The following is a 26826-nucleotide window of genomic DNA, read 5'->3' as shown; positions in this document are numbered from 1 at the left end:
GTCAGTGGTTGCATCTTGTTGGGACACATCAGGGGGTCTAAGATGCTGCATCAATGACGAAGAAACCTACTGAAGAAATTATCAAACTCAAGAAACAACTGGTGACAGTAGAGGACAACAATTTTTATTTATTTTTATTCTAACAAAGTAAAACAGTTCAAACAAAGTCAGTGAAGTGGACTGAAAAAAATATGAGCTATAAAAGCACAAACATGAAACAGTAATAAACAGTAATAACATGAAACGGTAGAAGACTGGACCAATTAAAAGGGAAAAATCACTCATCTGGCTTGTCTTCTCTTGGCGTTGGCCCTTTAAAAAGAAAAAACAAGAAGTTCACACTTTGCCACCATGTTTAATAGCCATAGTACTGCTGTACAGTGTCAGTGAAGTACACAATAAACATATCAGGACACCAAGCAAAAAAGCCCCTGAAGAATAATATAAACATTCTACAATACTGTATTGATGTTTTTCAAAAAAAAATCCATAGCTTGTTTTAAATTACAATTAATCTGCAGCTATAGTAAATATTATGTCTGTTATGTTATATCAGATTGTCTGATCTACAGGGGTAGGTGGTGATTAATTTCTAATATTATGCCAAAGTAAGCACTATACTCTATAAGAATATGGCCAAGGCTGTCAGTTGGAAGCAAATCCATCTAATGACATGAAGAGAGCAATTCACCCATGACGTCATAAAAATATTGCAGAACTGAGGCAGTTCTGTTCAGTTCTTATTTTGTCCACTATTGTCTTATACTGTCTGACTTTCTCTGCCAGTACTTTGAATGTTTAATGGTTAATGTTCAATAAAGGCATGAAATACTGGTATAACAGTGGTCTTAGGTTAAACATACTGGGCTCTATATTCGTGACTCGCTGGCGGCAAGGCGCAAATCCAGCACAAATCAGGTCCACCTCACCGAGTGTGCATTTTGAGGCCATTCTGCAAATTGGTGAGCTGCGCAGTGGGGCACAACTTCCCATCTCAGTCCTTCTCACTGGTGCAAACGGTAAAGAGGGAGGAGAGAGGCGTGGAGTAGTTTAATCATAGACGAGTCCAGCTTCCACCAAACACATCAGCTCATTTTTTTCTGAGTGCTCTGAGATGTGAGCTGGTAAATGTCTCCCCTGTGGGACCATGAAGTTCATTTGGATGATGGTAGACAAAACGCATTGTTGACTTTCTATCAAAGCCTGGTCCTGGTATCTTTGGGGCTGGAGGCAACTTTCCAGAATAGTTGATGGATGAATGTTCATCGCTGTCACTTCAAATTCTTCCTCTCCTCTCCTCATACATAAGACCAAACATTCGATTTGAAAGTAATTGTGATAGACAAATAAGAATAAAGCATTTGTCATCAGTAAGTTGTTGCACTAAACAAAATGTGGTAGTTCCTGAAAATATAGGACACATCATCTTCTTAGCCCTATACTGACTGTTATGATGGTATTGTGGGGAGGGGAATTTGTGGAATTTGTCTGCAATTAACAATGACTTGGAGTTATGTCACATGATTCAGAATTACTGGTTGAGGGTTCATGAATGTCTTACAAATGTAACGCAGGCTGATTTTGACTTTTGTCCGAGATTATATGTTCTCAGTGATCCACAGTTGATGTCTCACTATGAGCAGTTGACTTCATTCAGACAAGTATAATGGTTGGAAAACAAATTATAATGAGAAACTAGAGGAACTCAGGTGAACCATCTTTTCAGGAATGTTACACAGAACTGGAAAAGTAGGCATCATCTGAAAAAATATCGTTTAGTTGCAATAACAGGACTGAGAAATACTTCATAAAGTGGGGAGACTATTTGAAATACACTGGCACTAAGGTAAGGGCTTAAGATGAATATTATAAAATACACAATGATTAATTAACTTTGAAGAAATTAATGAATTATGGTGCTTGTTGATGGAGAAACGAATTCACATACATTTATTTTTGCTTTAATTTTGTTATTATTTTCTTTCTTTCTTAAACCTCATAAAAATGTAGAACAGACCTGGAGGTTTATAGATTCTGGTGCGACATTGCTTGCTCAAATGTTCAATAAAGTTTTAATTATAAAAGAACGACTTGGAGTGAGTTTTGCGATAAAGTAATTACAAACAAATTAAAGAAATTCATGAAATCAACTGCACTTTGCTCTCCAGACTACACTCCTGCGTTGGGTTGATGTGGGGGTGTCCCCAGGGGGCGCTGCGTGTCAATGCAAGTTGGAAACCATAGAAGTGGCTATTTGGCAACTGTGGACGCTCTGAAACTGCTCAGGAACAGGACACGTGACCATCAGAGCAGCCACCATGAACTGTTGGGGTTCATGGTGGCTGCTCTGGCCGTACATATCTACATATATACACACACACACACATATATATATATATATATATATATATATATATATATATATATATATATATATATATATATATATATATATATATATTGAATGAAAGTCGGAATATAGAATGTTCAGATTTTCATTCCATCTATTCAAAGTTTCATTCCATATATTCAGACTTTTTCCTACTGAGCCCTGGAAGGACATGGCAAACAAAAACAGGAACCTTATTGGACATTTGCTCTTCAGATGAGCTCTTCTGTGATTATCTGTCTTCATGGTTGTCACAGGGAACGGCGACTACGTTTGAGAAAACAGGTAATTTTTAGAGATGTTTTGATTCTGAACACTGAACGTGTTAGCATTAGCTTAGCTACTTAGCTTCGACTACATTTGCATCCCTACATAGCTTAAAGGTTAAACACATGCACCATATGTTGATGATAATGATAATATCTATGTTTATCTTTATAGCTGGTCTTAAGGCTAATTACGAGGCAGAGGTCAGCTGCTGCCTGGACACATCCATGATCACGCCACTGGTGGGACACAATTGTACTGGATTTCAGCTGAAGGCTGCTGTTCTGTCCAAACTGAGACTTTTTTATTGTGACATACCCTCCACTGTTGTTAGCTTTTGATTCAATAATTTTTTTTGAGATGAGGAAATCACTATTGCATGTTTCTAGATAAATACCCTACTTTTATGATATATCACTACAGCATGCACTTTTTATATTTTCCATCAATTTCACCCAAAAGTTGAATAACTATTTGTGAGCAGTGTATGTAGACACATAATAGAAGCACATTTCAATAATATATCTGCTGCAGTAGTGCAGTTTATCTACCTAGCTTGGTGTAACAGTTAAAAAAAACATATGCTGCTGATGTTTCTGACTAAAATCTGCTTGAAAAGCACAACTGCTTATCTGTCAAAATGTGTGTAACAAAAGTGTGCACTGAACACTGAATAAAGTCTCTGTAGATTATAGACAAAATTTGCATCTCTCATCACAAATTTCTGTTTATTCACCCAAAGTGCATGAGTAAAATACAAAACAGGTGAAGTACTAAAAAAGATTTATTTTCTAGAAAAGCCAATAGTCAACAATGCAGTTTAATTCTGGGACAGTTGCTCCAGCACCGACACCATGGGTCCCATCAGTGCAACCAAGGTTTTCATTCATCTTCTGGATGTTCTGGAGCATGGCAGAGGTCACGTCTTGGTGTCGTCCGATCTGTTCCAAGAACCGTTCCTCTGACCTCTCCAGATACTGCAGAGGATCCACAGCAGCTTCCTGGTTCCCTTTTCCTGCATAAAAGCACCAAAAAGTACTAGTTGTCAGTAATTATTTTCTATTTTCATAAACACAGTTAACTTAAAGTAAATGTTCTATTTTGTGATTTTTAGGATGGGTCAAAAGATAACATACTGATCATGTTGATGTCTGCATAGTCTAAACAGATCTTACTTGATTTGGTCTGTAGAGAGGAGGACGGCGTGGAGGAGCTGCAGGACGGAACCAGTAAGCTGCAGACTAGTGCTCCTGGTAACTGGACCTCATCATCCAAGGCCAACAACTAAATAAAATGAACAAGACGTGCTGTTGATAGCATCTGTAATACAAATGATTTTATCCATTAACTGATTTATTGCTTTGTCCATACAATGTTAGAAAGTGTTACAAATAATACCTGTAATAATTTCCAACAGTGATAAATGCCTTGTTTTATTTTACAACAAAAAACACCAAAAGCATCTGTGTATAAGAAATCAGTGCATTGGATTTCCACATCTGCAAAGCTAGAAAATCACACATCAGAATTTTACCTTGACATTATGAAAATAGCTGCAGATTACCAGTACTCTTTACTTCATTGTGTTAACTTGATCATTTGAATCAGTTTTTTAGACTTGTATTACTGATACAAAACATAATCAACACATAAATTAAAATGTGTTTGCAAAGAGTTCACTGGTTCTTCAAGGGAAATTTCAATGATAACCATATAGTTCAGTAATATGATTAATGGGTCATTGTGTAACAGCGTGGAAGGTTCTGAATACAGGTCTTGGACTGAAATATTGCTGCTGCTTTCCTCCGGTTTTACAAGGAGTTGTTTCATAGCTTGTTAGCTTACCAGCGGCTAACTGGCTGGCAAACAATAGTTCAACGCCAACCTCTAATCACTGATCCGGTGTCCGGACCGCGTTAGCTGGCGGAACGTTCATAATACTGATGTGGGACTGTTGTAGCTAGCGTATTCATAGTAGGATAACAGCAGGATGTTGGAGAAATAAAACTTACCATTATCAGGATCGCTGGTCTGCATTGCAGACTCATAGTGCATCGCACTGCTTGAATGTCTGTGTGTTTCAGGCCGATTTCAAAATAAAACTCAATCAAATTCTCGTCCGGGTGAGTGTCCTTCATTGTCGCTTCGCCATACGGACATGTCCCTTCCGGGGCTCGGTAGGAAAAAAAGATTTGATATATATTGAATGAAAGTACGAATATATATATAATGAAAATCTGAATATATTGAATGAAAGTCGATATATATTGAATGAAAATCGGAATATATTGAATGAAAGTACGAATATATGGAATGAAAATCTGAACATTATATATATATATATATATATATATAAATCGACTTTCATTCAATATATATCAACTTCCATTCAATATATAATTTCCTAGAGTGTGTGTGTGTGTGTGTGTGTGTGTGTGTGTGTGTGTGTGTGTTCTTGTACTTGCTACATGGTGAGTACCATTTTCTGCATTTAACTATCAAAGTGAGGACATTTTTACAAAGTGAGGACATTTTGGCCGGTCCTCACTTTGAAACAGCCATGTTTGAGGGTGAAGACTTGTTTTTAGAGAACAGGTATGAATTGAGGTTTGGTTAGGGTTAGGGTAAGGATTAAGTTTAGGCAATCAGTTGTGATGGTTAAGGTTAGGGTAAGGCTCTAGGAAATGCATTACGCCTATGGATGTCCTCACTAAGATAGAAGTACAAACATGTGTGTGTGTGTGTGTGTGTGTGTGTGTGTGTGTGTGTGTGTGTGTGTGTGTGTGTGTGTGTTATATGTATATACGTGTATATATATGTGTGTGTATATATATATGTGTGTATATATGTATATATATACACATATGTGTGTGTATATATATATATATATGTGTGTGTATATATATTTGTTTGTTTAATGTTTAATCTTGTATCAAATGTTTCCTGAAGTGCATTTGCAGATCTACATCATGTCCTGATTCTGCACTCAGACTAAACAGTCTAAACAGAAGAAGTCAGAACTCACAGACTGATGAGACAGAAGCTGCTCTGCTGCTCCTGCAAAATGCAAATCACATCAGCTGCTTTCAGACTAGAATTTCAGTTCAGTTGGAGATAAATACAAACATGAGGCTTCAAATACAATCAAGAGTGTGTATTTTCATGGATTATTAGACTTTGATCAGTATTAATACAGGATTATCAGACTTTACATCATATTTTCATGCTGACAAAACAAAATGATTGTAACAGTCTGTGACCTCTACTGGTTTTATTGTCACTTTATTATTAAAAGAAAAACCATTCTTGAGAAACCACAATAAATAATTTCAGTTTGTGTCCAGCAGAGGACGCTGCAGCTCCATCATTTATTCAGTCAAACACTTCACTGTTGACTCAACAAACTTTATGTGATTATGAGGTTTTTAAGTGTTGATTTCAATGGAAAAGTTGTGAAAAACCACCACAAAGAGACACAAAATGACCACAAAGACTCAAAATGGCCTGAAAGAGAACAAAAAACAGCAGAGACACAAAATGAAAGAAACTAAAAAGCCACTAAGAGACACCAAACAACTAAAATCAGACAACAAATGATCAAAACAAAATGCAAAACAAACTTAAGAGACCCTAAACAACCACAAAGAGACACAAATGATGTCTGGATTATATTCTTCTTCTCTCCAAAACGAAGTTGTCCTCAGGGAGACAGTCAAAGATAATCTCATCTAAATATCCTCCACATTATTCCACATCACCTCAAAGGCAGGACTTTAAAGGCCACACTAATTGCCACAGGTGTGGCACAAATCAAGAGGTAAATAGCTTTTGACCGTGGTTTATCGTGACGTGGCATGACAGACTGTTTGTTGGAAAGACTTTGCTCTTTGTTAAGCTTGATGACCTCCAGAAGGTAAATAAATTGATGAATTCATTCATAATTGTGAGTTTGGACAGTGACCCTTTTTGAATAGACTCTACTGGTGTTGTTTCTGTTATTTTTGGACTACGAGGGAGTGCAAGAGCACGTCAGAGAGCCAAAAAGCCAGGCGTTCTTAACAGAACCAAGTTTGCGTCGCCAAACTGGTCACCTGTTCTCGGCTTGTGGCTCCGTTTGGTGGCTGCAGGTCTCTGGGCTACTTCTGTTGAACTGGAGGCTGGTTAGCATTCATTTAAGCTGCCGCTTCCACTCACTCATTTGGCACTATTCTGTCTTCCGTCCTTCCCTCAGTGCAAACAGGAACCCTGCCCCAGGCATTCAGTTTTAGAAGACGCAGAGAAAACAACTTCAGCTGGAAGAAACTGAAGATGTTTCCAGAAATATGTGAAGCATCCATCCATCCATCCATCCATTCTCTATACACCGCTTTATCCTCACTTGGGTCATGGGGGGTGCTGGAGTCTAATACACTGCTCAAAGAAATTAAAGGAACACTTTTTAATCTAAGTATTGCATCAAATCAGTGAAACATGTGGAATACTGATCTGGTCAATAAGTAACTGAGGGGCTTTTTAGTCAGTTTCAGCTGCTTTGGTGTTCATAAAATTAACAACAGATGCACTAGAGGGGTAACAATGAGACACCCCCCAAAACAGGAATGAGTTTACAGGTGAAGGACACTGATGTTTTTTCTTCCTAATGTTTTCTGACTGTTTCTCACTAGTTTTGCATTTGGCTAGGGTCAGAGTCACTTCTGGTAGCATGAGGTGTTACCTGGACCCTACAGAGGTTCCACAGACAGTCCAACTCCTCCAGGATGAAACATCAATGTGTGCCATTTGTTCGCCAGTCTAGCCTTTTTTAACCCTTGCCTCAGGTTAAATTTGGTCCAGCTCTCCGTTTAAAGGGTTAGATTCTATCTGCCTATTAGTATTCCACCTAACAGGTTTCAGCAGAATAAATTAAGCTGGAATCGAGAGACACTCGCCCAGGTTCTAACTGCCTTGCATCCGAATGTCTCACCCCTCTTATCTGATAAATGCTATCCCACCAAGCAGCTTTTCTAAGTAGTAGAATTGATCTATCATTCACATTCGTTATCGGTCAGCTTCTCTCATAAGGACTTGCCTGCACTTGGTGCTATTCCTGGGTTCGTTTTAGAGGTTTGGAAAGAACTAACCTCAGGGGTAATGTTTAAACACTCTCACTTTGGACTAAGTAACCTTTAAGAACCATTGGTTTGAATGCACACAATCAACTTAACTTTTTACCACTATGCAGATTTTCAGTGATTTATAATAATTTCATTAGGCTTCTCTTTAAATGCAATACAGCTTTTTATTAAGCAAATTTTAGCAAGAGCACAGCATCAATTCATGATTAAAACAATTAATTATTTCTGATTAAAAATGAGACTAAAGTAAATAAATTGAGCGTACCTGACAATCTTCTCTAATTATTAAATTTAGGAGAGAGAGCGAACAGCATGGCCACTACCGTATCACTCGGTCTTGTCTTGCGTCTGGGAGGAGTCCTCAGTTGTCCGGAGGACTCGGTACGATGTCTTCTTTGTGAACAAAAGGATCTTATCCCTTGGCAGGGGGGAGCGGAGGAGTCCTGTAAGCCAATCGTGGTCTGGCAGTTATCTCTGGAATTGGCTGGAACGTTAGTGCTTACGCCCCAGCTGTCTTCTCTGTGGTATGGTGGTGATGGAAAACCCTCGTCTGTTCAGGCTGTAGTGGGTCACTAGTCTCCCAGCCCCGGGGAGGGGAACAGCCCGGTGCTGTTGCCTCCTTTGCCTCTTCAGGTGTAGTCGGTTCTTCCCTCTATTGGTTTCTTCTGGATAACTGCAGAACCTCTTAGGACTCTCCGTTTGGCAGAGTGTGGTCTTCGCTTGTTGAACAAAGTCAGAAAAAGACTTTGCTTCCAACGATGTCCTCAGTGATCTCTGGAGCCTAAGTCCCGCGTCGTCTTCCCGTCTCTCGGGCAAAAGAGGAAGGTGAAGATTCTTCAGAACTCCGGCCAAGTTCCCTTTGCTGCTCTTCTGGCGGCTCCGGCGAACAACTCCCCAATAATGTCTCTGCTCTCCCATTCTTATACTCTCTCCAGACACACAAAACTGGCTAGGTACGCCCTCTGACACCGTCTAACTTATGCAATCAACTTTGTCATCACATACAACAGTAATACAGAAGTCATGTTGTTACAGCAAATACACAGTGTCCACATTCTGTTTAACACACACACATTCCAGCCCACCCTTTTGGGTTTTTCCCAAACTTCCCTTTTTTCTGAGGAGGCTGCAATGTCATTGTGGCTGCCGAGTCATGGTGATTGTTGTTTGCTGCACTTCTGCTTTCTTAAGGCCTGGACACACAAGCTTATGAGGCCTGTACGCACACACAGAGCCTAAACAAGGATTACTTCACACAGAATCACTTCTTAAATCATTCCTCTCAATCTGAACATAATAAATCATCTGAATCATTACTTTAAGCAAATCAACACTTCAAAAATGTGTATATATTTCAGCAAGCATAATCATATGGTTAACTTATAATGTTTCTTTTTAAGATCTTTATTTGTCTGCTTCAAAACCTTTGTTACCTTAGGGTCGTAATGAGCCTGAGTCCTTTCTGAGACCTCAACATCTGCATCTTACTTGACACATTACCAGAAGGTTTGCTGTGTCTCCCAGCACATTCTCAACACCATGGAGGAGATTCCAGGAGACAGGCAGTTAGTCTGGGAGAGCTGGACAGGACTGTAGAAGGTCCTCAACCCATCAGCAGGACAGCTATCTGCTCCTTTGTGCACGGAGGACCAGGATGAGCACTGCAATAGCTCTACAAAATGAGCTCCAGCAGACCACTGGTGTGAATGTCTCTGACCAAACAATCAGAAAGAGATGTAATGAGAGTGGTCTGAGGGCCCAGCGTCCTCTAGTCCCCGCTGTGCTCGCTGACCGGCACCGTGGAGCTCGGCTGGCATTTGCCATAGAACACAGGAATCTGCAGAACACAGGAATCTGCAGGTCCACCACTGGAGCCCTGTGCTTTTCACAGATGAGAGCAGGTTCACCCTGAGCACATGTGACAGACATGAAAGGGTCTGGAGAAGCCGTGGAGAACGTTATGCTGCCTGTAACATTGTTCAGCATGACCGGTTTGGTGGTGGGTCAGTGATGGTGTGGGGAGGCATATCCATGGAGGGACACACAGACCTCTACAGGCTGGACAATGGCATTCTGACTGCCTTTAGGTATCAGGATGAAATCCTTTGACCCATTGTCAGACCCTACATTGGTGCAGTGGTCCTGGATTCCTTCTGGTGCACGACAATGCCCAGTCTTATGTGGTAAGAGAACTCATGCAGTTCCTGGAGGATGAAGGAACTGATACCATTAGCTGGCCCCCACGCTCACCTGACCTGAATCCAACAGAACACCTTTGGAACATTATGTTTTGTTCCATCAGACACCATCAGGTTGTTCCTCAGACTGTCCAGGAGCTCAGTGATGCCCTGGTCCAGTTCTGGGAGGAGATACCCCAGGACACCATCCATCGTCTCATTCAGAGCTTGTCCCGACATCGTCAGTCATGCATACAAGCACATGGAGGCCGTACAAACTACTGAATACCGTTTTGAGTTGCTGCCAAGGAATTTCAGAAAGATGGACCAGCCTGCCACATCAGTTTTTCTCTTTGATTTTGGGCTGTCTTGAATTTAGCCCTCCTGGGGGTTGATCATTTTCATTCCATCAAACAATGTGGCACTTTTCATTCCTAACACATTATCCAGTCCATATCAGTGCTAAGATCCAGTTTGTTTTTCCCCGTATTGAAATATGATGTGTTTTCAAAGTGTTCCTTTATTTTTTTGAGCAGTGTATGTGAACCAGTGGTTAAGAAAAAAGCATTTATTTATGGAAAAGTGTTAAAATTCCACAAAGAACAATCTAGTATTTTACTTTATGACCAAAACAACTTGTCTTGGTCTAGAAATGATTTTAAATTTATAGTTTTACTAATTTACAATCTGCAGTTAATGTCTTCTCTGTAATTTTTACACTTTGAGGGCCGGATTGGACCCTCTGGAGGACCACTTTGGGCCCACGGGCCTCATGTTGGACACCCCTGCGTTTTGCATTGCTGGGAATGTAATCAAGGTCTTCATCTGAGCTACTTCAACATCCATGAAGATCTGCAGTGCCTCCTGAACACTCAACTGTTTCTGCTTCTTCATGCTACAAATTAAAAAGAAACACATTCAACCCACAGACGAAAATAAAATCCTGTTTGTGTGTCTATTTATTTACCAGGAGAAGTGTTTCAGCGAAAGAACAGGTGCAGTTTGGGGACCGATTCACACTGGTACATGGAATCGTATTTATTTAGAATAGATAACTTTGTCTATTCAGGCCATGATTCAAAACACTGGCAGCTCAGTTCTCCCATAAGCAGCAGGGATCTAAGGGGAGTGATATGAGACAAAAAAAATGAAAAAGTGTTCAGGTGTTTACATTTTTGAGATCTGGGTGTTGTTAAAGATGTATAGAAGTTGGTTCAGGTTGTCCAGTCATGATTTTTCAAGTTCTGCATTTTATTTTCAGATGCAAAGCTATATAAAAAGTTATTTATTAATAAATGTTTTTGAATCATACTGAATTTATTTCATTACATGCAGACCCTAATGTAACTACCAGGTTAGATCAACATATATCACACTAATTCAAGTTAGACATTATGATGTTCTGGACCTTTGCTTTAATACATTTTCTGACTGGACCTCTTTAATTTCTCATCATCTATAATTTCCCATCTATGCATAGAACTTGACGTGGTTTTGGTTTACAAGGCTGGAAGGGGAAAAATCAGAGTAAACCCGCTAGAATAAACTAGACTACAGCACTGGCTACACAAAAAGACACAAACGACACAAAATGATGTCAAATTTAGTATGAAAAATGACAAGGACAGAAAAGGATGATAAAACATGAGTGAGACACATAATGAAGCATATTCTGGTAATCAGTGATGTTCTGATAATGTCATGAGTAGAAATAAAAGTAAAAAAAGAGCAATTAATGTCAGTGAAAGGCCATGAAGGAATCACATTTTAAAAATGAAATAAGGAGAACTCTGAACATTATGGTGTCTACTGAAGGTGATTTAACTTCTTAAAAACTGTATGATCGTGTAGAATGCATGAAGAAATGGAGTGAAGGTGTAATGTGAAGACCTGCACTGATCTGACCAGTAGGTAAAGAAGTGAAATGGTGCCAATAATCCATGTGGAAACAGTGAACAACTCTGAACCACACCCGGTGATGTCAGCTCCTGCTAAGAACTTATCTGGGGGGTTTTGTTGACCACAAACTCTGCTGCCTCTGAATGCTGACTTCTGGGGATGTTTGAAGATCACCAGCACATGTACCTGCTCAGTGTTTTAAACATTCTGACTGACTTTTTATTTTTAAAGTTGCTCTGTATTAGTAAAGGTTGATCTGGAGGAGTTAGAGTTGACCTGTACTGCCGTTCAAAAGTTTGGGCTCATCCAGACAGTTCCATGTTTTCCATGAACACTTTTATCCATGTGCTAACATAACTGAACAAGGGTTTTCTAACCATCAATGAGCCTTTCAGCACCATTAGCTAACACAATGTACATTGTAAGAAATTGTCATGTATATTAGTGGTAAATACTGGCAGTAGGGTTGCCAGTAGTTTACTGTTAATTTTACAGTTCTCCTACTGTGATCAAGCCTACAGCATGCTACTGCAATTATTCCATGCACTGAATTACATTGCTGTATTTTCTTGATATTACAATAAACTAATGGCAGCAGGGTTGCCAGTAAATTACCGTTTTTCATGGTTTGCTGACAGTAAACTTATTTAAAGTGTATTACTGTTGTAATATCATGTACTAAAACACAGTATAGTGCTGTGTTTTGTTGAATTTACTGTATACTTGTAGCAGGATCTACAATATTGTTTTTTCCAAATTAGCAATAGAATTTCACCATGAACCCAAAGAATATTACCATTACCAATACTGGTAGCATTGATGACAGCCCATCACTATGAAACAAGCATTGTCTCTACTGTAACCTTCATTAACAACTTCAGTGTAATATATGCAATATACCCCCCCCCCCCCCCCCCCCCCCCCCCGTCAAAAGTTTTAGGACACTTTCTCATTCAAATAAAGTAGAACCTGTCCTACAACTTTTGACAGGGGGTGTATCTACCAAATTTGGTACACATATGCAGCACATCAGGCTGAACAAAAAAGTCAGTGACAGCCACATTCCAAAGCCAACAGGAAGTGAGCTATTTAGCGTTGAATGTCAGATTTTGCCTATTTTTCATTTTTTCTAGAGCCAACTCCTCCTAGGGGGAAACTCCAATTCACCTCAAATTCAGCCAGTACATACAGGAGGCCTTAATGATCCAAAGTTATTAAAATCTTTTTCCAAAGTCAAAGGGCGTGTCCGTGGCGGCCTCTGGAATTTGGATCCTTTGAAATTTCAAATGCTGTGTAAATGTCCTGAACATGCTCCAATCTGCCTGAAACTTTACATGTATGATCAGAGTCCTGCCCTGATCACATCCATGTGATGGAATACACCCCTGTCAAAAGTTGTAGGACAGGTTCTACTTTATTTGAATGAGACAGTGTCCTAAAACTTTGACAGGGGGTGTACACTGAATGACTTAGCTATCTGAAATGCAGCAATTTTTAAAAAAAATTACAAAAAAGAAGAGACTTAGAAAATATGATGTAACCTAAGATATATTTTAAAACGTAGCACCAACTGAAATATTTCATTTGTTGATACAAACAAGCAAACAATACAGCAGGAAATTTCAAGTATGCCTAACAGAACAAGTCATCAAATATGATAACATTAATAAACTTTTCTATAAACTTGGGGGCATGATACACCTAACCACTGAGAGAATCACTGCCTTTTAGATACAAAATGCACAATTTGTCAGTGGGACTGAGAAATAATAGCAATCCAACAAATGTAATCTAGAACTTCCACTTTCAAACAAACCGAAGTACATGAAAAAAATGTTCTTTTAAAAAAAAATCTAAATGGCAGATTTCACAGGAGGATGGATCATTCCTTCAAACTACCTTTCTGTCACAAACAACAGCTCAGACACCCCTGTTCAAACTCAGTGTTTGATGATCAAAATTTCTGAAAAAATGAAATACACTCTACAAATTCTGACTCAGTTTTAGCTTCACTCAGCATTTCAAAGCAAGTGTTTTTAAATTAACTTAAACAGGTATCTTAAAACATAAAGAGAACAGAACTGGGACAAGTGAACAGGATCCCTTCTTGGTAACATAAATAGCGGTTCTACAGCATAAATACCAACATTTCTGAAATGAAATACAGCAGATTTACTAGGCAGGAGAACAAGAACACAGGCAAACAATGTAAATAATCACAGCTACGTTGATGTGAAGTGCCTGTCTTCATTGACGATATGAAAGTCTATGAGGTTCTTCAGAAGAGTGGACACACGGGGACTGACTGCTACAGACTTCTTCTGAACGACTCTGCCTGTCCTCTTGGAGACACTCTTGCCCCGCTGGTCTTGGTTCCTCTCTCTGACTTTTGTCATCTGTCTCATGTTTTTTTTTTTTTGTTTCCTTTTGTATTGCTTGTGTTGTCTTATTTTGTGTCTGGCTTTATTCATTGTTTTTGTAATTCGTCCATTTTTTATATCTGTCTCATTTTTTATTATATTTTGTCTTGCTTTTGTCTTTTATTGTCTGATTTGTCGTTTGTCTCATGTTTTGTTCATTTTTTTGGCTCATTTTTGCTATTTTGTGTTTCCTTTTTGTCTCGGTTGTGTTTTGTTTTATTTTTGTCATTTTGTGTTTCGCTTTATTGGTTGTTTTTTGTCTCAATTTTGTGTCTTGTCTTGTCCATTGTTTGTCTCTTTAGGTCTCATTTTTGTAGTAGTTTGTGTTGTTGCTGTAGTTTTTTGTCTTTTTTTGTTTGACTTTTGTCATTTTAATGAGAAAGTAGAAGCCAGAAGGTCCAATTTGTCTCTTTTTTGTTTTGTTTTGTGTCGGTTGTCTATTTTTTTTTTGTCCTTTTGTTTCATTTTTGTAATGTTTTGTCTTGTTTTTGTTGTTTTTGTCCTTTTTATCTAACTTTTGTCATTTATTTTTTAAGAAATATCAGTTTGTTTTTGATATTTTGTAAAAAGATAAATCCTTAAATGTGAACTTTTCTGCACTAAAACAACGGAAACATTTGGAGTTGTGGTCATTTATTTTATAGGTTAAAATGCTGTGATTTTTTGGTCACTGAAGATCAAACTGGGCTGAAACTAAATGAGTTTGACTCCTCCGATTTATCCAGTTAATTGAACATGTGATACCAGTGAGTTAAACATTAAACCGACACTCTGATCACTGGGTTGATCCTGAGTTCATTCTTGAACTCGGACTCAGAAGGAAGCAGTGGCTGTCCACAGGTGAGTTATGTTCATTAAACCTACAGAAATGAAAACAGCGGTGAAGTTCTGTGCCTGTAAACTGACAGCTGATGGTGTGTTTCAGGTGTTTGATCAGATGAAGAATCACTGCATGAATTCTGTTACCTGCAGAACATCAGAGTGAAGAGCGACGGGCCGCATCAGGTAAGCAGGACGTCTGCTTCTGTTGTTACCTGGAACAAGAAAATAGAGTGAGGTGGAAACATGTTCTGGTTTGATTTCTTTAATTTCAACAACAGTTGGAGGTTTAACAGAGGGTAACAGTTAATGATCCATCCATCCTCTATCCACCGCTTTATCCTCACTAGGGTCATGGGGGGTGCTGGAGTCTATCCCAGCTGACTCGGGTGAAGGCAGGGGACACCCTGGACAGGTCACCAGTCTGTCACAGGGCTACATATACAGACACACAATCACACTCACATTCACACCTACGGACAATTTAGAGTAACCAATTAACCTCAGCATGTTTTTGGACTGTGGGAGGAAGCCGGAGTCTTGACTTTTATTATTTTCATTCTGGCAGCAGCTTCCTGAGATTTTACTACAAGTATTCAGTCTGAATGAATTTAAGACCACAAACACCCACAATAGATGATTTTATTTGTCTCTTTTGTTTATTTCCTGTCATTTGTTTCATTTTTGTCTTTTGTTGTTCTGTTTTCTTGTCTCGCTTGTTTTTTTGGTCTTATTTTTGTCATTTTGTGTTTTTGCCTCGCTTGTGTCTATTGTTTTGTCATTTTGTAATTTTTTCATCTATTTTTTTGTGTTTTGTTTCTTGCTTTGTCCCTTTGTGTCTCATTTTTGTAACACAGACATCCAGAGATTCTTCACAGGAAAACACATTTGGACTTTGATGAAAATGACTGGATTCCTCCAGAACTTGATGCTTTGTTCTGATGATTTCACTGCAGAAGCTGTGAACATGTTTGTAGAAAGTGTTGAGCTTAATGAGGCTCCATGAAACCAAAAAAGAGCCATCAGAGGATGTAAATGATTGATGAATTTACTGCTGCTGTGTCCCCCGATTAAATGACTCACAGCAGATCCTAAACCAGAGTCTGAAAGCAGGTTTTTAATGAGGATAAAGCTGTAAAACTGAAGGAGACGATGCTGCAGCTGAACTCCTGAAAACACTGAGAGGTTTTTGGTGAAGAGACAGACCAGACGCTGCTGCTGGAAGCTGGAGATAAAACTCTGCAGCCTAAAAACACAATAATTGGACCAACATGACTGGTAACAGGAGATTAAATAAAGTTTACCCAAATTAGTGAACCAGTTATTTAATGCTACTGGTTTATGGTAGATTTATTTAAATCCTTTGATTCCTCTCAGATTAAGTTTAAAGTGCTGCAGCTTCATTTGAAGGAAAGTCAACAAATGTTTGTTTTACTTGAAACATAAATCATGATTTTGTTGTCAGAATTATTTTTTTCCCTTTTCTTTACTCTGTGATCTTACTGGAAGAAAACTGCAGCAAAAATGTAATGAAGCGTAAACATGTTGACCTCAGACACTAAAGAAGCCGTTAACATCCTTTTTATACTTTCAGTAAAATTAGAAAACCAGCTTGAAGAGACAGAATGTGATTTCAAGTTGATAGAATTCACAAAAAAACTAATGTCATCAAACAGAAAGACTTAATATTTGTAAAAAGGTCTGAGTTTCTAATTGCATTTTCTTAACATCCCATAAAGGTGGTCCAGGTGAATTCATGTGACGCTGTGGCAGCTTCTGGTGAGTCCAAGTTTATCATGTTCACACCGACATTAAATGTTTTATTTCACCTTCATGTACGACTTCGACCTGTCAGAGAACTGCAGGTTTCTCTCTCCGATATCGATGCAGAATATTTGTTCTAATTAAGTAGCTTCAATTATATAGGAAACAGTTTTAAATTAGATAATCAAATCTTCAAATCAAGTTTATTTTTATTACAATAACCTCCAAAAGTACACGTTATCAGGGCAGGCAGCAACAGTTTTAATGAGGAGATCTGTAGGTCCCTGCTGTTTCATTGGATCCATTCTTCAGCACTGAAATGTTCCCTGAACCACCGGCTGAAACACCAGCCAGAGAATGATGGTTCCACCACCATGCTGAACAGCTGGAGACCAGTTCTTTACTCAAACACTGCAGCTGTTTTCTTCAAACTTTAGTCCCTGCAGCCAATAAGTTCTGTTTCAGCTTCAGTCCACAGAACATTTCACAAATGCCTCAGACTCATTCTGATTTTCAAATTTTTGATGCTAAACTAAGAGGTGAGAGAAGCAACAAGCATTCTAGAACAGAGACCAGCCTGCACTGACTACTGACCAGCATCCCAAGGCTAATGAATGGCAATCCTGTGCAACTAACTAGTACTCCTTAGCTAATAATTAGTGTTCTAAGGCTAGTGACTAGCATCCTTATGCTAATGATTAGCATCCCTGGGCTAGTGACTTAATGGTCTTTACTTATATAGAACTTTACCATGTGTTACACACCCACTCACACACATCTACTCACCATTGGTGACAGAGCTGCTAAGGTTCCTTCATCAGAGTCATTCAGTGTTTGGACCAAAGACGCTTCGTCTGTGAGAACTAAAACGTCAACTCTGAAATGAGTGGAGAGCTGTCCAACTAGCCCTTATAGACTAATGCCTAGTATCCAAAAGCTCGCGATTGGTATCCTTAGGCCTAGGTTTGCCACCTTTCAGAAATGAAATGCTCCTCGGGGCCACAGTTCAGTGAGGTTGAACAGATATTCACAGATTCAGACTTCCAGCATCAATAACTCATTAGACATACATTATCAAAACATAAACAATGTCTCTTTTCCATCATTGTAAGGCAGACAATGTGCTACAAGCCCAGTTTATCAAGTAGCTGTCTGTCAAGCTGCAGAAATAACAGTGGTGTCAACAGGAGCCAGTTGAAGGCTGCAGTGATTCTGGTGACACTACAGTGTATCAGAGTGAAGTTATTGAATATTTGTGTCTCTTTTCGCTGTTGCAGCGGTTTTGAAATTTGCAGGCGGTCCCTGTTCACAGTCGGCTGCTCATAGACACCAGTGTTATTCCTGCAACTTGAAAGACAGCTACTTTGGATAAAACTGGGCTTGTAGCACATTGTTTACCTTTAACGATTGGAAAGAGGCATCGTTTATGTTTTGACAACATATATCTAATGGACTGGTCGCATCGGGTCCTCACTACGTCGGTCCTACGAAGTTTAAATTGGCTGCCCTTCATATTTCCTGTTTTATTTTGTTCATTATACAGTTTTGATGAGTGTGCGGCATACATATATGGAATATTTATGTAAATACGGAACAATTTGCGTCCCGTATTGATTCCATACGGGACGCAACAATGGATTGCCAAATAAAGGACGATTCCGTGTCTTAAGGACGGGTGGCAACTCTACTTGACTAGCATCCTAAGGCTAAGCAGCTAGCATTCTTAGAGTAGCGGCTAGGTGGCTAACCTAGTCATTGGGCTAATGGACTCTTAGGCCATCAGAGACTAGTAACTAGTGTTCTTGACTGTTCATGAGCATTCTTAGGCTAGTTGTAACACTCAAACTTTTCCAAGCAGAGGTCACTTCACCAAGGGGTTCATCTCAGAAATAATTAAAGTTATTGTCACTATCAGTAGTAATGCAGGCTGATAAACACAATCGGAGTCTCTTTTAAAATTTCTTAAGTTTCTTTACTTCCATCTTTTACTCCAAAAAAAAAAAAAAACACTGTTTCCCCATACAAAAAAATACATTGCCACAAGATTACAGATAGAAACTAAACCTTTATCTTTCTAAATTAACTAAAAGTCCTTCCCTAACGAAATACAAAGTTTCCAGTCAATTGTCCACTTCAGATACTCTTTTAAGAAAGTTTCTATCCCGAAAGGTCCTCACGCCGGCGGCTTTTCCTCCGTCCGTTCGATGCAAAAAAACACAACACGGTAATCCGACCAAAAAGAAAGTTCCGCTAACAAAAAAGAGAAACGATCGATCGTTAAAGAAAATACTGGTATACCAGAAAAAAAAGAGTTTCAAAAAGGGTGGATCTCACCAATATCCCGGGTGCAGAGGAGAGAATCCTTAAGTGAAGGATCCCTTTGTCTCTTGGGGCGGCGTCCGCGTCAAGATGTTGACAGCCGGGAGTGTACGTCTGGTCGGCTCCGGTAGGATCTGGGGCTCTTTACAGGTTCAATAGTCTTTTTCCAACCTAATTAAAATGTCTTAGGCCTCCGATCATTCTTTTTTAAAACTTTACACACTCCTTTCCTTTCAGCAGCCTCCTGTCGCTCCCGCTCACGCCGTGTCTCCCCCCGTTCCTCTACGCCACAGCCTCCCTTATAAACCTTTGTTTACCACATTTTCAATTACTATTTTTGGAATTGTTTATTATCCCACCTACCTAAACAAATTTTTAGCACAGGAACATCATGCACAAGACCAGAAAACTTTCCATTTTGTTTCTTCATGTTATTATGTTCTTTATTCTTTAATTTTATCACTTAGGTGACACTGTCACATAGTAATCAGCATTCTTAGTTAATAAACCAACATTCCTCAGCTGATGACTAGGCATTCCTAGTCGTAGTGACCATCATCACTGGCTAAGGACAGCATTCTTAGACTAATGGCTGACATTTATGACTAGCCCCTAATGGTCCAAGGTCAGTGACTTGAATTTGCATACTTGTGAACTTTGTGTAGCAGCTGCAGAAAGATTTCCCTCTGCCGTGTCCTACTTGTGCAGCTTCAGTTATTTTACTGTCAGAGTGTTGACAAAGCTGTGAAGTTTCCCAACTTTCACTGTGAACACAGTCCTGAAAAGACAAATCATGTCTGAGACCTTCAAAGTAAAAATATCTGAGAACTCAAATCAATAGAGGACCCCAAACTGTTACATGTTGCTGCCTGTTTTTACTGTCAAATGTTGAGCGTATGTACACTGAACAAAAATATAAACACATTTTGTTTTGCTTCCATTTTTCATGAGTTGAACTCAAAGATCTGAGACTTCTTCTATGAACACAAAAGGTCTGTTTCTCTCAAATACTATTCACAAAGTTTTCTAAATCTGTTAGAGAGCACTTCTCCTTTGCCGAGATAATCCCTCCAGCTCACAGGTGTGGCAGATCAAGATACTGATTAAAGAGAATGATTATTGTCCAGGTGTGTCTCAGGTTGGACACAATAAAAGGACACTAAAATGACAAGGCAGATTTGTGAACAATATTTGAAAGAAAACTTTTCTCAGATCTTTGAGTTCAGCTCCTCAAAAACGGAAGCAAAAACAAAAATGTTGCATTTATATTTTTGTTCAGTGTATTTTGTGTGTCAGTTTGTATTTTGTTAGACATGATCTTCAGAAGGTTTAAATCAGATTTACCTCTAAGGAGGAGAAATGTCTGAGAATTTCCTCTCATCGGCCAGAACTGAAGGAGCTTTAAAAACAGGTGAAATGTCTTCAGGAATATAAAACCACTTCAGCTGCCTTCATTTCTACAGATACGATGACGGACATGGTCCTCTGACTATAGGAAATGTTCAGTATTTATTTTACCAGCTAGAATCTTTTATATCAGCTGCTACAACAACACATTATGTAGAGAACAGACAGGCTTTTATTTTATCATTGACACACAATCATGTTCATAAATCAGACCTTTGTCCTGCAGATACAAAGTTAATCTGACTGATCAGGTTTCTCTGTAGTTAATCACTAACAGACAGTAAAAGAATCAAAGTGAAGCTTTTGGTTTTTAGCTGATTAAATCCAGAGCTCTGCTGCCTGTTAGCTGCTTTCATTCAGACACCAGGAAACTCAGACAGACATTAAAGAGGAACTCCACCTGTGGAAATCCTCTCTGTTGAAGTGCTCACCTTGCTGCAGTGATGTTCAGGTGAACTCCAGGACTCTGTGACATCACTGCTGGCTGTGCTTCCACTTCTCAGGTGTGTTAAAGGTGAAACAGCTTTGAACCACAGATGGCAGCAAAACACAACTTCTTCCCTCCAGTCAGTGGAAGCTGCAGAAACCTTCCTGATGAGATGAAATGTCTCTGAGAATCACACAAGTCCAGCGTTTGATGTAAAACTTGGATTTTTATTCCTTTAAATGACTAATTAACTAATTAGACAAATCTTCCAGAACTCTGCAGAGTAAAAAGTCATTCCTAGAACCTGTTCCCACCACTTAGAGAACTGCAGAGTTACAAGATAAAAATCTCATTTAGACTTTGAAGTTACAAACTTTATTTTCTTTGGTTGTGTTGACAAAATAATGTTGCATCAACTTCATATTTAGTGTAATTTAAACTCTAATCTCTGTGTTAGTTGGTTTAAAACTAAACTCAAGTTGAGGTAAATGAATGAAAGTGTCTTGATAATTTCATTTTTCTTCATCTTGAGTTCAGGATTTGAAGTCTCTTCTAAATATAAACACTGGAGCAGCTTAATTTTAATCTGACAGTTTGAAAACTTCTGTTCATAATGACAGGAAATAAATATTGAACACTTCAGAAGTCATTTTAAATAATGTGGAACTACTTGTTTTTACACACACACACACACACACACACATATATATATGTTATCAACTTTAAATGGTCTGTTTCTGCTGCCAGTCATTAAATAAGGTAATTCCAGTAATTTAATGCAGTTTGATGGTTGAGCATACCTTCATTATCCAAAGTAGTTTAAATCAATCCACTGGACTTTAACAAAGTTCCTTGAAGACGTTTCACCTCTCATCCAAGAGGCTTCTTCAGTTCTGGTGGTGGTTGGTGTTGCCTCAGCTTTTAAACCTCTGTGAGGTGTGTCCAGGGCTGTTATTCCAACGACCGATAGCAAAACTTGTCTGACTACTCAACGATGGTCGTTGTGAGTATCAGTGGGTGTTGTTGAAATGCACAGATGTCACTGAGCCCTCGTGTGCTAAAGGTGGTCATTAGCATGAGTCTGCTGAGTCGTTCTTTTGGGGAGTTTTAAAAGGGACCTGATTGTAAATTGCCCCCCGTTCAGAGATGGCTTCTCTACTTTGACATGGATGGCTTCTTTCACTCCTCTCTCAAACCATCTGTCCTCCCTGTCCAAAATCTGAACATTGGTGTCCTGAAACGAGTGTCCTTCTTCCTTAAAGCTTGTGTCCGGAGTTTCCGTTTGTTTTCAATTTATGTATCATTTTTTAACAAAGCTTAAATGTGTTAGTCTAGTTCCATACTATAACATAAAGTTAGTATAACGCGATATGAAAATGTATTCCTGAGCTCCGCCTTCCTCTCATAGACCCCCATGTTATTCCAAAAAGCGCCGGTCGCTGCCGACCAATCAAGTTCGAGCTTCAGCTTTGTCATGCTGTCAATCAACGGTTACGCGCACAGCAAGCAAGCCCATGCAGAGGTGGGCGAGCTACGCACTACGCAACCGCGCGCACATTTGTTTTGCTTGTGGAGGAGAGAGCATCAGGGCTCAGCAACTTCCAGAAAAGTTACCAATCCCACGGCTTGTCAGGCCAAGAGACTGCAGGACGTTTTTTGGCTCGGGGTGCTCGCGTCGCTCCCCGACCACGGCCTCCATAGCCCGGCTGACGGCTTTGTTTAGATGCCCGACCTCTGGAGGAAGATGTTGGGGCGTCTGGGACATACTCTTCGTCAGAGGAGTCATGCAATTCTGAACTCTAGATAGAAATAAATAAACAATGTAACACATATACACGCGTAAATGCACTAAGTTTGATAAACAACGTCATCCAGAGGGATACACGAGTGTAATCACATATTGAAACTTTACTCTTCGTCCTAGCAGATTCATGTTATTTTGGTATTAGGACAAGTTAGACTCAATACAGCATTCTAACGTAATTCCTTTATTATTTACTAAATGTACTAAATGTAGAAGAGGGGAAAACAGCAAAACAGGCGAGATGCTGCAGCACTCCGGGCACTCCTCTCATGTACTGAGCACGTGCACAAATAAAGGAAATCAGAGGGAGGGACCAACAGTGTTCTGGGAGACGCTGCGATTCAAACTCCGGACACAAGCTTTAATGTGAAGGAAGACTGCTGAATCCTGTCCTGAGGAACTGGCTCTCCTGTGTTGAGCCATGCGATGGTTAAGTGGCTGTTTGGTTTCCCCTATGTAGAGATCTGAGCATTCCTCGCTGCATTTAAGTGCATACACCAGGTTGCTCTTCTGGCTGTGTGGTGTGGGGTCTTTTGGGTGGACCAGTGTTTGCCTGAGGGTGTTATTTGGCTTAAAAAAGACAGGAATCTGGTGTTTGTTGAAAATCCTCCTCAGTTTTTCAGACACACCAGACACATATGGGATCACTATATTGTTGCACCTGCTCTCCTTCTCTTCCATCTTCACTGGGTTGTTCTCCTTTCTGGATCTTGTGTGAGCCTTCACAAAGGTCCAGTCAGAGTATCCATAAGTTTTCAGTGCCCCTTTCAGGTGTTTGTGTTCTTTTTCCTGACCTTGGTGCTTGTGGGTAACTTGTCAGCCCTGTGTTGCAGGGTCCTGATGACACCTCGCTTGTAGTCCAGTGGATGGTGAGAGTCAAAAAGCAGGTACTGGTCCGTGTGTGTTGGTTTCCTGTATACCCCAACACTCAGACTTCTGTCCTCTTCTGTGCGGACCTCACAATCCAAAAAGGGCAAAATGTTGTCCTGTACATCCTCTCTGGTGAACTTGATGTTGCTGTCCACAGAGTTGATGTGTTCAGTCAAAGTTTGCACCTCATGAATTCTGATCTTGACCCATGTGTCGTCCACGTATCGGAACCGGTGGCTCGGTGTTTCTTCGTTGAACGAGGTCAGGGCCCTGTGTTCCACTTCTTCCATGTATAGATTGGCCACAATAAGAGACACTGGCGAGCCCATGGCACATCCATGCTTCTGCCTATAGAAACTCCCTCTGTACTGGAAATAGGTGGTGTTCAGGCAGAGGTCCAAAAGTTGGCAAATCTGGTCTGGGTTGAGGTTTGTTCTGTCGCTGAGGGTGTTGTCTTGTAAAAGCCGTTGCCTCACTTTTTCCACTGCCTCCATTGTGGGAACACGTGAATAGGGAGGTGACATCGACATTATAGGTGAGAGAGTTAATGCTGCTGACTATAGGTCTGAGGGGGGCTCCTTCTTTATGAATTTTGGGGAGGTCAAATATGCATGGAATAGCATCCCCAGGGTACAGGCGATGGTATTGCAGGCGGTTTATTGTTTCCTCCTCCTGTAGCTTCTGTAGGCAATCCACAACCTTCTTTTTGTAGCTGCTGGTTGGGTCGAGCTTCAGGGTCTCGTAAGTGCTGTTGTCACTAAGCAAAGACATTACCTTGGTATGGTAATCCGTTGTGTTCAAGAGCACAGTGCATCTTCCTTTATCTGCTAGAAGAATGGTGATGTTTGGGTCCTTGCTCAGTGTTGTCACTGCCTTTCTTTCTTAGGTGGAGAGGTAGGAAGGGGGACCTTAGCTTCAGAAAGGACTACTGTTACCTTTAACCTTAGCCCCTCTGCTTCTGTTGAGGATAGGTTGTTTTTCTTGATGGCTGACTCTGTGGGCGAAATGAGGTCCACAACCGATAAGTGCTGTGGGGTGATAGCGAAGTTCAATCCTTTGGCGAGGACATCCTTCTCTGGTTGAGTGAGTTCTCTGTCTGATAAATTCTTCACCCATCTGTGTTGTGTGTTATCTGCAGTTGGACTCCCTGGTTTCTGTCTCCAACTGAGTTCTTCTGCCCTTGTATTTTTGTGTGCCCGAGATTGGAGGCTTAGAAACTTGTGTCTTTGCCTTTCCTTGCTCTTAATATGTTGAGATTGTTGGGCTGTCTCAACAAACTTAGAGACTTCCTCCAAGGTCACAGGAGGCAGAACTGGCATTAGTTTCTTGAAAAGCTGGTCAGCCTTTGCCTTCAGGCTCTCGATGGTGAAGTGGACCTGCCTCACTCTCTCATTCAGGAGTTGGTTTTGGGCTTTCTCCAGGATGGTGTTTGCCCTGTGTCCCCTCACTGTGGATCCTAGTCGTAGGCTGGTTGGGACGAGGTTGTTTTGGCGGCATCTCAAGTTGAATCATAAGTGGTTTCTGTAGTCTGCAATCTTCCTCACTGTCCTTTCATATTCCTGCACCACGCTGAGGGTGTTCCTCCCAAAGTGTTTAGCAAGATGTCTGTGTAGGTTCTCATTCATCCAGATCATGGTTATCCAAAGTAGTTTAAATCAATCCACTGGACTGGAAGAAAGTTCCTTGAGCTGAGGCAACACCAACCACCACCAGAACTGAAGAAGCCTCTTGGATGAGAGGTGAAACGCCCTCAAGGAACTTTGTTAAAGTCCAGTGGATTGATTTAAACTACTTTGGATAACCATGACCTGGATGAATGAGAACCTACAAAGACATACTTTCATTAGAAATTGTCAGAGGTCATAAAGATTGATGCAAACTGCTTTTTTGTTGAGTCCAGACATTATTTTAGAGTTTATCCACCAACATGTCAGAGCAGACAGACTAATGAAGGTAGAACTTCTTGTTTAATTTCACTCTGTGTTTTAACCCAGCAGATGTGAATTTCTTTCTGGTGGGTTTCCAGCAGAGGGCAGCATGGCAGCAGCACCTGGTGAGTCCATTCAGGATTTATGTCACCTGGATGTTACCTGAGAGTTTACAACTTCTACACACAGTTTTTTGTTAGTTACTATTTTAGTTATTCTGACTGATGAAGACAGCAGCATTACAGGGAGCTCAGCAATGTTAATATGACCTGACTGTATGTAACATAATGGAATATGCAGAAACAAACATGGGGCTGCACAGTGTCGTAGTGGTTAGCACTTTAGCCTTGCAGCAAGAAGATCCCCGGTTCAAATCCCGGCCTGGGATCTTTCTGCATGGAGTTTGCATGTTCTCCCTGTGCATGCGTGGGTTTTCTCCGGGTAATCCGGCTTCCTCCCACAGTCCAAAAACATGCTGAGGTTAATTGGTTACTCTAAATTGCCTGTAGGTGTGAATGTGAGTGTGATTGTTTGTCCGTATATGTAGCCCTGTGACAGACTGGTGACCTGTCCAGGGTGTCCCCTGCCTTCACCGAGTCAGCTGGGATAGACTCCAGCACCCCCATGACCCTAGTGAGGATAAAGCTGTGTATAGAGGATGGATGGGTGGAGAAACAAACATGTGCATCCTATGTTGTATAATAAAGAAAAAATAGAATGGCAATAATGATGAAGTCAGACCTTGTACTACATGAAGTCTTGTGTTAAAAAAATCTGCCTGTATGCATCAAAATGTAATATGTAGAAAGAAATCACATTTGATTTCAATCATTTATGATATAATTGCATTGTTCCTCAGATGGACTTTGATAGATTCTCTGTTCATTTCATGATGTTTTCATTTGTCTTCATTTCAGTGTCTGAGCTGAGGATTGTTCTGTTGGGGAACAACTGGTCTGAGAGGAGTTCTGTTGGAAACTTATTACTGGGAGAGACCGAGTTCAACACTGAGGAGGAACCAAACCAATGTCTGAGAGTCAGAGGACAACTGCAAGAGAAAGACATACTCCTCATCAACACTCCAGATCTGCTGAATCCAAACATCTCTGAAGACAAACTAAGAGAACATGTAGAACTCTGTGTGAGTCTCTCTGATCCTGGACCTCATGTGTTCCTGCTGGTTCTACAGCCTGAAGGCTTTACTGAGGAACACAAACTGAGG

The 26826-nt window shown here is 40.1% G+C and overlaps 1 long non-coding RNA gene across 1 annotated transcript; it reads right to left on the bottom strand.

Moving 5' to 3' along the window:
* Window positions 1-3365: 3365 nt before the first annotated feature.
* On the bottom strand, window positions 3366-4766 carry LOC127533576 (uncharacterized). Its single transcript, XR_007941335.1, has 3 exons — window positions 4669-4766; window positions 3832-3940; window positions 3366-3671 (listed from the first exon to the last, which is right to left on the bottom strand). It is a non-coding gene; the product is annotated as an uncharacterized LOC127533576 (long non-coding RNA).
* Between the last annotated feature and the right edge of the window lie 22060 nt (window positions 4767-26826).

This window comes from Acanthochromis polyacanthus, chromosome 4 (genome assembly GCF_021347895.1).
Source record: "Acanthochromis polyacanthus isolate Apoly-LR-REF ecotype Palm Island chromosome 4, KAUST_Apoly_ChrSc, whole genome shotgun sequence".
Lineage (NCBI taxonomy): Eukaryota > Metazoa > Chordata > Actinopteri > Pomacentridae > Acanthochromis > Acanthochromis polyacanthus.
The sequence above is the reverse complement of the archived record's forward strand: the minus strand, read 5'-3'. Positions and strand labels throughout refer to the sequence as shown.